Below are 12,060 nucleotides of genomic sequence, written 5' to 3'. Positions count from 1 at the left end.
ACCCCAAAAGTATCTCAGAGAGGAGAAATGGCCCAGGCATTTGTTCTCTTTCCCATGAGAATTCCTTCCTCTCTTGTCTTTGTATCCTGTACCCCCAATGGTTAAGAGGCTTCTATTATTAAGTTGCATTAAGAACGTGGGTCAATACCAATTTATTCGTCCATCTATGGAAACTTCTAGGCTTGTAAATGAAAAAGAGGTGAGGTGAGAAAAGCAGAAAGTTCAGTTTGGCAGATGAAATGGGGTGATGAAGGGCTCAATGCGTGGGGTTATGTTATGTTTACACAGGTAGCTGGCCCTGCTGGGGTTCCTAGACTAGCATTTACCAAAGTTTACTCTGCACAGCTTTAGTTCCTTCCTCACAGAAAGGGTTCCAACTAGTGAGGGAAGCACCACGCTCCATATCATCCCTGGAGATTTACCAATACCACAGCAGTTGCTATCAAGCATAACTGAGCTCCCTAGGCTGATTTTCAGAAGTAGACTGCTAGGCCTTTCTTCCAAGGACCCTCTTGGTAGACTCCAACCTCCAGCCTTTTGGTTAGGAGTGAGCGCGTGAACCGTTTGCACCACCCAAAAGACAAACTACAAACACTAAATCGTCCTCTAGAAAAGTAGCATACTTAACATAGTTTAACCCAGCATTTCCCAAATCCTTGTAAACACAGGAAACTTTTATTAAATTATTTATTTCATAGGCTGTTTCCTTGCTTGCTTGTTTATTTTAGAAGCAACAGGCTTAGTGGTTGGAGGCTAAAATCACAGAGAGATGGATTTGGGTCATGAACTTCACATTTTCTAGTTGTGTGACCTTGGCTGAGTTATTTAACCTCTCCAAGCCTCAATCTCATCATCTGAAAAAGAGTCGTAAGAATAATTATGAGGAAATGCAGGTGAAATTTGCAGAACAGTCTCTGGCACAATAAAGAGGCATTGAACTATAATTTGCATGTAACTCTTATTTGCACTTTTCAAAATAATTGGACATACCTTAAATGCTCATTAGTGGACTCACTAATTGGAAGGAGGAGGGCAGATCCACCCTGTCTTTTTTGATTTTTAAATTAGGAAGGTATCCCTTTCCAGAGATATGATTCCATATTCCATAGTCCTGAATTGACACAACCAATGTGTTACTCTACATAGCAGTAATTATGAATTACTACAAATTGGCTGATCAATAAATAGGGTAACCATATGATTTATCATCTAAGCTGGGACATTTTGGAGAGCAATAGGGAGCACTACTAAGGTTTATGGCAGGACTACAGGCATAGTAGACAGGGCCTATCCCAGGCAAATAGAGAGGCATAATCACTTTACCAATGAATACTTGGGAATCATAGTGGATGACTATTTCTGGAAATCAGGTGACCTGAATTCCAGGAATCTGCGAGTTGCCCAGCAAAATTTAATGTCTGTGTAATAGAGTAGAAAAAACAACCGTTTGAAGCCACCCGGCTTTGAGTTCCTCTAGGGTAAGAATTTCCTCTTTTTTCTTCTTGGAATCTCCAGTTTGTGGTGGGTGTTTCATATTCCTTTACGTTCATTTAACATTTCATTCAGCAAATATTTTTCCAAGCACCTGCTATATGCCAGGTAATCTTCTAGGAATTGCAGCTGTAACAGTAAATAACCCAAACCTGTTTGCCGCTTTTACAGAGTATACATTCCAGACAGACGAGGGGTAATAAATAAGGAAGTAAGCACATAAGTAAAAACAAATGTGCTAAGCTCTATGAAGAAAATAAAACAGGGTGGCATGATAAGCACAGCAGGGTGCGGATTAGACACAGTGAGTGGTTTGACACTGTGTCTCTAAGGAGGCTGAGTCTTCTTCAATGATGAGAACAAGTCAGCCGTGAAAAGGTCCAGTGGAAGGAAGTTCCAGGCAGGGGAATAAGCAGTGAAAAGGTTATGTTAAGGGAAACAGCTTGGTGTGTCTGAGGAACAGAAGGAAGGCCAGAGAGATTGGGGCCTACTGAAGGAGAGAGAATAGCGAAACAGAAAGGAAACAGGTAAGGGATGAATAATCGGACCTTGAAGACACGGTCATAGAATTTAATTTTAAGGGCAACATGAGGTAAGTCACGTGAAGATTTGAATCAGTGCAATGGCATTATTGCATGCAGGGTTGAATGAATGAATGAATGAATGAATGAATGGCCCAGGTCTGTACCTGTCACTCACTAGCTGTGAAACTTTGGCGATACTGCTCATCTTCAGTGAGAATACATTATTGGATCCAAATGATAATAAATAAATAAATAAATAAAAATGATAACCTAACCAAAAATCAAACCCTTTGCTTCTGAGTCGATTCTGACTCATAGCAACCCTGTAGGAGAGAGTGGAACTTCCCCACAAGGTTTACAAGGCTGTAATCTTTACGGAAGCAGACTGCCGCATCTTTCTGCCTCGGAGCGGGGTTCTAGTCGCTGACCTTTTGGTGAGCAGGTGGGTGTTTAACTACTGAGTCACCAGAGCTCCTTAAATGATACCTAAAGTCCTAGAAAGGCCTGAACTATTAGACTGCAATTAAAGGTTTTCCAGAAGAAACACATTCATTTGGAAAATTCGAAAGCCCATCTAGGGGGAATCACGCATTATCTAATGTCCTCCCTTTTGCTATTCTGTTTGTCTTCCTATTACACTCTCTCAAATTTACCCCTGAGACCAAAAGAAGAAAAAAAATTTTCTATAAGATTTGGTTAATAAACCAGGCATATTAGTTGCTCTAAGAGGTTTAAAAATGTTTGTGTTTGTGGTTAACCCTTTCCTTATTAGGGGACCTCCCTCTCCATAGACCCTTCATCCTCTCTGACACAAAAAGGGCTGAATTCCAGGCTCAGAGAGAGGGCTAATTGAAAGAGAATCGCATCTAGGGATAGTATAAGTCTGATAAGCGACAATAGCTCTGTGTTCTTTCTATGAGCACTGGACTACAAGGCAGGAAACTTGGGGTGTAGTCCAGGCTAAACCAATGCACTGTCTGACCTTGGGCAAATGCTGACTGAATTCTTTCCCTTAGTTTCATCCTTACATGAGGATGATAATATCTGCCTCCTTTAAATTGCACAATGGGGCTGCTTAGAAATCCACGCACCCTACACTTTCAAACATTCTTTTTTAGAAACACACTACAGATACCTCCCCTTTCAGGTTGGGTGTATTTATGGAGCTCTTGGCTCACAGTGGAATATTGAAAGGCATGATCCTAATTGTTGATTCATGATTGCCTGCATCTCTTCAGTTTCCAGAAGTGTTTGAAGGATCAAGTCCATGGTGAGGAGAAAGCACAGGTCCTTTACAGGCATCATCAATGAACCAAAGAGGTGACATGAACAAGAAAACGTGCAGGATGCCTTCATAGATGTTATGTCAGAAAATATAGATATGAGTCATAGGTATGCTCTTAAAGAATTGAATAAGATGGTTTCAAATACGTGAAGTTCAATATAAGAACAAGGGTAAAGTGTAAATATGTAACCTGATTTTCACCAAAGGAGAGTACTTTCACAATTGCTTCTTTTTTGAGGTGGTCAAAAGAGGGTGACCACTCACCTGCTCTTACTAGCATCAACGAAATTGGGAACAATTTTTTGAAAAAGAGGAATTGAAGGAAGATTTATAATAGTCAACGGATGGAGCTTGGTATTTGGGAAGAATGGTTCCCTTGGAAGGAAATCTTTTCTTTTATTTTCTTTTGAAATTTTGACAGTTTTTCCTGTCAAGGGCACTGCATTAAGCTGTCCAGGCTGTGTGGTAAAGGCACTTCAGTCAGTCTGCAGGATTTGGTCTTGTTTTTCCTTATTAACTGCCAACTGCTAATATAATTTACTGCTACTGTGTGGACTTAGCCCTCGCTCTTTAGCCAACATGTAATGACGCAGCTGTGGGAATGCTGAATAATAAGTCATTGCCCAATGATGGTCCCTTTTTCTGCTTACAGCAGATTTGAACAAAGAATTTGTTGCATTCTTTAGAGAACTGGACCACATAATTTTGGTTCTGTATATTATAGGGGCATGCATAACCCTTTCCAACTGCCCCTTCCAAACTTCTGTGTCTTACATTCCTGATGACATTTCTTTATATTTCAGCGTTTCCCAGGGAAAGAAAAATGATTAACACAAGTGATTAGTACAAGATTATCAGACTTGTTGATTACTAACCTACTGAACATTCAAATATACTTTATATCAACATGTCAATGAAATAGGAAAAATATTTAAGGAAATGCCTAAAGAAGAAATTTTGGAGAATGAGTTCTCTATAAATTATTCTCTTTGGAAAATGCATAGCACATTCCAAAGATATACCTTTTTCATTGCTTTAAGAGTAGTCAAAGGAAAGCAAAGATTATTACTGAACATAAATTCGATCATCTTTCAGAGACTACCAGGGCTTCATTGCCAATTTGCAGAGATACATCAAATTATTATTTATGACTATGTAATTGGTCAAGTGCCATTCTGTATTTTAACCTCAGACTTAAAAGATGGAGTCAGAGACATCCTTTCAAGTTTCTAGAAGAATCTGTAGTGGAAGTTCTTATTCCTTAAGCTGAAATGCTCAACAAAAGGAAATGTGAAAATAACTTGAACTCAGTGTTTATTTTGTGAGAAAGCAGCAAGTGTTAGATCAAACAAAAACAGGTAATAGCCACTATTTTATTTTTCCCAAACTCATAGGGAGAAAACAGAAAATAATTGCTAGGACAACCTGAAAAGAGTCATTAACTTAGGCAAATGCAAAGGCAAACAGTAGATTTTAAAGCATTTAACCCAAACTTGAAGATATTGCTCTTTAAACCACTAATCAACCAACAACCAACCCGTTGCCAGTGAGTTGACTCTGACTTATAGCTATCCTATAAGGACAGAGTAGGGTTTCCAAGGAGTGACTGGTGTATTCAAACTGCTGACCTTTTGGTAAGTAGCTGAGCTCTTTAACCACTGTGCCACAAGGGCCACTAGCTCCTAAATATTTTGGGGGCAGCAGGCTACTAGATTGGTAACCAAACCAACCAAATAATCAGCCAACTAACCAATGAACAAAGAAAAATTCCACAGATGTTCTTTGGGAGACTGTCCCCAGAATTAGAGGGCACATTGTAATACTTTTGATGGCAAACCGGTACAGACACGTCTAGCTCTGGAATTCTATAAATTGATTTAAAAATCAAGTGCCTAATGGGGTTATGTTAGAAAATGGATCCTGTATGACCTCTGAACAAATGTTATAATGGATCACTATCAAGTCCTAGCCCAGAATTTGAGAACCACTGCACTGGACCAGTTTTTAAGTGGAAAAAAATGTTTTCTTTGATACAACTGATTTGACTTCATCAAAGCTGATCCAGTACTTCATATTTTCAACTGCAGAGGTAGCAATTGATTGCACTTACCAAGGAGTTAAAGACTATAGAAAATATGATGATATCTATTTGTTCTTACTTTTTGTCACAGAAATGGGAGCAAGATGATTTTATTTAATTATTTATGAATACTTTATGTCCTTATTCTAAAGAATTCTTCCAGTTAAGTTTTCTGTATATGCAGGCTGTTTAAAACCCCAAATCTCATTCCTTCCTCTGAAGGACACCTGATTTCAGAAAGCAAACATTCTGAAAAGCATGCTCACACGCTCAAAATATCTAAAATAATGTGAGTTCAAATAAGGTCTTGTAACATTTTTTACGTTCTAAGAGAGTAAGAGAACCACTTCTTTTTGGAAAAAGAAAATATATGTATATATGTAAGGGAGAAGACAATTTCTCTTTTGTCCCTGACCAACAAGAACCTTACTTTCTATAAACATCTAGTTTTGAGGATCCTCTGTGCTTTCCTCGTCCACCACAAGGCCTTGGAAACCATCTTTGAGAGGCACCACAGAGGTCAAATGACTCATCACAATTTGACCCTGATCCTTACCCAAGACTTTTCTGAAAGTCACATCATTGTCATCAAACCAGGGCAGACTGACCATCGGTTAAATGAATGTATAAGCATGATGATAGAGTGTCTAGTGACCAGCAAGATATGTTAAGTTATATGGAAAAAAAAAAAAACCCAAAACTGTCTTGTATTTTAAATGCAAAGAGGTGGTCTTAACACATCAAAAATATAATTCATCTTAATTTTAACTCAGAACAAAAAGCTACCATCAGCAGTTTGCATGTAGCTATAAATCTGAATAAATATTTACTGAGAATTTATGCCAATACACTTTGTTCTGGCGTATAGCCTCTGTGCTGCCTCTGAAAATGCCCCATGGTGCTTCCACATTGTCACAGCAAAACTCTGGAATCAATCAAATGATTGCTTTCAGGAGGACCCATGTCCTCAAGTCCCACACACTGAAGTCTAGGTTAATATTAGGTGAAGTCACTAAAGGCTTTTAACACGTTAGCACCAGGGCACTTAATATGGTTCACATACAATTAAAGCAGACATTTGAAACCGAATTTTGTAATGCATCAGACATCTTGTATAGTGAGGAAAAAGTGAAAATAATAAATAACCAAAAAAAAAATTTAGTTTTGTTTAAGAACATGAATTGGAAAGAGAGGCATATTAGTGTCCTGAAGAGATGCTTATTTATTATACAGTAGAAGTCATTTAACTTTGATTTATCTCCCAAAAAAGCTAACTAGTGGTTGTTAACTAGTATATCTTGGGCACTTTCCAAAATGGTGCTTTCTAGAAAAGTTTTATATGTATGAATCCATAGTTTTATTTTTCTCCAAAGTTCTCAGCTTGCATTTTTTCAACAGCCTTGTCGAGTGTTGTGGTCGAGTGTTACCTGGCTTCTAATTCTCTGTCATCCTTCTTCAAGCTATTCCCTGCTAAGTCTCTACTTCTTCATTCTGCTCCTCAGCTCATCACACCAGCTTGCAGCAAATTAACACAGAGCTCCTGGAAAGTCAGTCAAAAGAGCTGGAGAAGAGAGAGTTAAAAGACTTTGTTCTCAGGAGTTCCTGCTCACCTAAGCACAGCAGCCTGTGGATTACAGGACTTCTTGAGTTCTGGCCTCATAAAACTAGTTGAGTTGTGTCCTTCCCCCTTAGTTTCCCCAAAATTTTGTATAAAATTGGTGTGTGTATATATATATATTTATTTTTTCTTTAAATGTTTGATAAAATTCACTTACAAAGGCATCTGGACCAGGAAGTTCTTTTTTTGTGTGTCTGAGAAGGTTTTAGTTATAAATTCAATTCTTTAACATATGCAATGTTATTCAGTTTATGTATTTCTTCTTGCATCACTTTGGAAATTATATTGTTCAAGTAATTTGGCCATTTCATCAGTTGTCAAAATTTTGGGGAAAGAGTTGTTGGTAATACTTCCTTGTTATCATTTCTAATATCTAAGGATCTGTGGTAATTAGTCCCTTTACCATTCTTGACTGGCATTTTGTGTTTTCTCTTTGTTTTTCTTAATCAGTCCTGCTACAGGTTTATCAAATTTTTTTTTTAAAGCATCAACTTTTAATTTGTTAGTTTCCTTATTGCTTGAGAATCATTTCATTGATTGCTGCTCTTTATTATTTCTTTCCATTTACTTGGGGCTTAATTTGCTTTTCTTTTTCTAGGTTTTTAATGTGGAAACATATATAATTGATTTTAGATCCTTCTTGTTTTATAATTATAAGCATTCAAAGCTATGAAAGTCCCTTTCAGCACTGTTTTAGCTGCATCTTATAAATTTCAATATGTTCTACTTTTATTATTGTTCTATGCAAAATATTTTCTAATTTCTGTTGTGTTTTCTTCTTTGACCAATGGATCATTTGGAATAATGTAGCTTAATTTCTAAATATTTTGGGATTTTCTTGATATCTTTTTATTATTGATTTCAAATTTAATTCTGTTGGGGTCAAATAAAGCACTTTTGTGAATTCATTCTTTGGAAATACAGTGAAACTTTTTAATACATTGTGTGTGATCTTTCTCAATAGTCTCTGTGTGCTTGAATAGAATGTGTATTTTGTGTTTGAATCTTTTGGGTGTAGTGGTCTATAAGTCTATTAGGTCATTGGTTGATAACGCTGTTTAAATCCTATATGTTGTGATTGATTTTTTAACCTACTTGTTCTATCAATTGTTAAAAGAAGGTTGTTAAAGTCTCCAATTCTTTTTTTAAAATCAAAAAGTAAGTTTTATTTGGCATCTATTCAAAAAGGCAAAAGTGGGAAGTAGACAAGCATACTGCCAGAGCCATGTCTGCCCAAGTCCAAGGAATATTACAGAATAAGCAAGAATAGGAAAATGGACAAGCATGCTGCCACAGTCATGTCTGCCCGAGTCTAAGGAAAGTTACAGAGTCATCAGTATATATTAACATTACAAAATGGGCAAAACCATTGAAAGCTTCACCTTTTCACAGATTGGCTAGAAATTGATCTTACATTTTGAATTATCTTTCTTAACTATCATTTGTACACGTTTTCAGTAAGGACAGTCAGGAGGGTCTTCATTGGTCCAACAAATTTTCCACTCAATAAATGCTAATAGAAAAAGATAAGAAAGGAAAGTCTTTTGTGTTCTGGCTTATGTGAAAGGTTCCCTGAAAGTATTTTCCCAGATTATCTTAGCTATTTTCTTTATACCTCAGGGCTCAGTTGATGTGTCCTTGTGAGTCCTTGTGACTGGCTCACATTCTCTATGGTCAAAGACAGGGAATAATGACTCCAATATTATTTCCTAAATCATCCCCTCCTATTGATCAGAGATTGGATATAACACATTGATGATCAACACCTAGCCTTAGTCAAGCTCGTAGATGGTGACCACAGTAGGTTCTTTAAACCCACAGTGTTGTTTTCCACTGGATACCATCTGGTTCTTCACCAGGATCTTAAGTAAGAGCCATGTTCTCATCAATCGCATTGCCATAGTGAGCAGACTCAATGTACATCAACATTTTAGCCTGAGGCTTTTCTTTTGCCTTTTAAGTGTGCAAGACACTAGAAGATAAGCTTTATTATGCCTAATACTATTAGGATGCAGGCTAAGAATATTACTATCCCTTGCAATAGTGACCTAGGTCATATACTTATTGGTAACTAACCAAATAAACCTGGTATTTGTAAAAGTGTTACAGTGTATAACCAAGTAGCTTCCTGGCTAATTTTATATCTATCTTTGTCTACTCCTGTGTTATTTATCCAAATGCAGAGGTATTTGGTACATCATAGATTACACTTTCTTGGGATAATAAAAATCTAAGTCTATTCTGTTACCTCATGTCAGCTTGGTTTATGAAATCAGAGATCATTGTTGTGTTTCCATCCCACTAGCGACTTTGTTATTTGTTTCATAGTGATTGATAAATTCTTGAAGATTTCTCCAATTCAACTATACCATAAGTAGTAATTAAATTTACCAGCCACACCCTGAGTGTTGGGCCAATGGGCTTTCTTTTGACTCTTGTTTTACAATGGGTAACAAATTAACATTACTTTTCCAGTGTTTACAAGCATTATTACTATGCCTAGCTAAAAGTATTCCTAAAGTTCTCAAAATGCATTGCCCATGCATTCACCAGGAGTCTAAATAAGAGATTGCCCACATAAATTCACTGTCAGTTGGAAAGGGATCATCTAAATTAGTTTAGTTGGATCTACCACCCCAAAACATATATCTATAGAGCACACAAAGTTTGTCTAGAGAAAACAGAAGTAACAGAAAAATTTACATATGACAAACAAGTTTCCATTAAAGAATTCATGATTAGCAAGATAATACAGAAGGGACTTCTCCTGTTGGAGGTCTTCAGTTCATCTATCTAAAGCATACTAAGTGTTCTCCCTGAGGGCAAGCTGCGCCTCCATGTTTTACCTAAAAACAGTCATGGATCGCTTTCTCAGAAGCAGAACTGGAACCTAAGACTCCTAAAATGGAGTCTGAGCCATGAGGTTGATCTCCTCTGAGAACCTGGATTCTTTAAGATACATAAATTTCTGCATAGTAAGGGGGTGACAGTTATATTACAAACATTAGACAGGTATTTCATACAGCAGTGTCTTGAAGACTGATTAAACCGATTACTGATTTACCCCAAACATAACTCTCAGTCTGATCTTTGGAGTCAGTTTCACAAAACAGTACGAATTATTAAAAAAAAAAAAATAAGTGATGTCCACAGCAAGATGGTCTTACTAGCTTATCTGGACCATCACTTGACTTGAAGTGGCTTCAGAAAACAATTTGGATCATGAACTTGCTAAAGAATATTTGATCAAAAATGGTAAGTGGGTACCATCTGGTATTTAAGATCCCAGGCACCATACAATGAACTAGGAGGTAGTATGGAAACACTAACAATAACATTAGGCCAATTGTCTTAAATAACCAATGAAACCATGACCCAAAGATCTTTGAGCCAGGAAAGAAATCTTATAAGCAGCATCAGTAATGGTTTTTCATGTGCCTCAGCAGCAACTGCATTTTGTAAAACCTCAGATTGCATATTAATATAAATACAGCAACATTTATCTATTTAGGCACAAAACTGTTCCTTGAGAGAACTAATAGGAAATTTAATGCTATTCTAATTTGTAAAATCCTAGCTCAAATTTCAGACACTTCTCTGGTTATGATCTTTACCACTCTGTTAAGTTTATTAACAGGAACTTTTAATTTGAGACTTAAAATATCTAAACTCATTAGTTGGATAATTTAGGAGAAAGGAAAATTATTTCTTATATCCAGAAAGTAGGACCTTAAAGCATTTCTAATTTCCAGAAAGAAGGACCTTGAAACATCAGCAACATTCTCACAGAAAACCCATAGTATTGTTTCATTTACACATTCTTATGTAGTTAGTTCCTGTTCCATGTGATTCTGGATCAGGTGCAGTCTGTGAACCCATTAGCTTCTGCATAAGAGTTCTGGAAATCTTGATTGAGTCTAGTCACAGTCTTTTTTGCAAGTCTAATATAGTCCATCTTTTTTGTTGAGATATTCTGGTCAAACGTTTTCAGCAAATCAGCAAAGTAAAAACTTATCTGCAGATTACAAAACTTAATATGGCCATGATTAATTCATAAAGATAACTCTTAATAGTGAAAGGCCTGATAGAAATTAATTATAAACATAACATAAAGGCCATATAAAATCAGTTAAAAAAAAAGTTTAGATAAAAATATTTCTATATATAACCATTAAGTGTATTTTTAAGGAGCTTCAGATATAATATGTAATAATCTTGAGACATAATACCACCATATAGTCAGGATATATTAAGAATATACGGAGATTATCACAACTCTAAATACCTGAACAATAATAAAAATAAATGATGTGAATTCTCCAATCAAACTGAGACAGATAGGGCTAACTGTGCTGGCAGAACAAAAGAGCAGTTAAAAGATTACCATCTAGAAGTTGGGTAAACAGGAACCACACCCTGTCAACATGAGATAAGGCTGAAACAACCTATCTCCTTCTTAGTGTTTTTCTAGTCCCTTCCCCCTTTACAGGCTCCCGCATGCATAGAAGAACAAAGTGGGACTACTGTTTAACCTTCCTTAGCCCTCCAAAGATGGCGATGTAGTGCCAAAGATCAGTGCGCTTGCACTATATCCCATAATAAGTGATGCCAAGTGCTGTCAAGAGGACTACATCTTGAATATCAGTAGTTTCCATTTTGGATTCCAGATACGCATGCAACCTAATTAACACGCACTGCCATTCTGAGAAGTACCCACCCCTTGAAAGAAGCCCACTAAATATTCATTACTCTGTTGTCTTCACCAAACCCATATAAGCCCTAGCCTTGCTTCCCTTTTTGAGTCAGTCTTTTGGAGAGGCTTAGATCCCCGCTGACTCCTTTTGCTTGACTCAAGCAAAATAAAGCTTGCTGAAGATAAAGTTTGTCTTTCACATGTAGACTTACTTGGGAGAAGACAAGGGCTCTTTGTGTCAGATTGGTAATTGGTAACAAAACCATTGGCTTTGATGATGCTAGATTTAAAAAAAAAGCTTCAACCAAGTTAGCAATAAAGAAATAATGATAAAATTGTGATGTAATATGATACATTTGTTGTCTAAAA

This window comes from Loxodonta africana, chromosome 6, assembly GCF_030014295.1.
Source record: "Loxodonta africana isolate mLoxAfr1 chromosome 6, mLoxAfr1.hap2, whole genome shotgun sequence".
Taxonomy (NCBI): domain Eukaryota; kingdom Metazoa; phylum Chordata; class Mammalia; order Proboscidea; family Elephantidae; genus Loxodonta; species Loxodonta africana.
The sequence above is the reverse complement of the archived record's forward strand: the minus strand, read 5'-3'. Positions refer to the sequence as shown.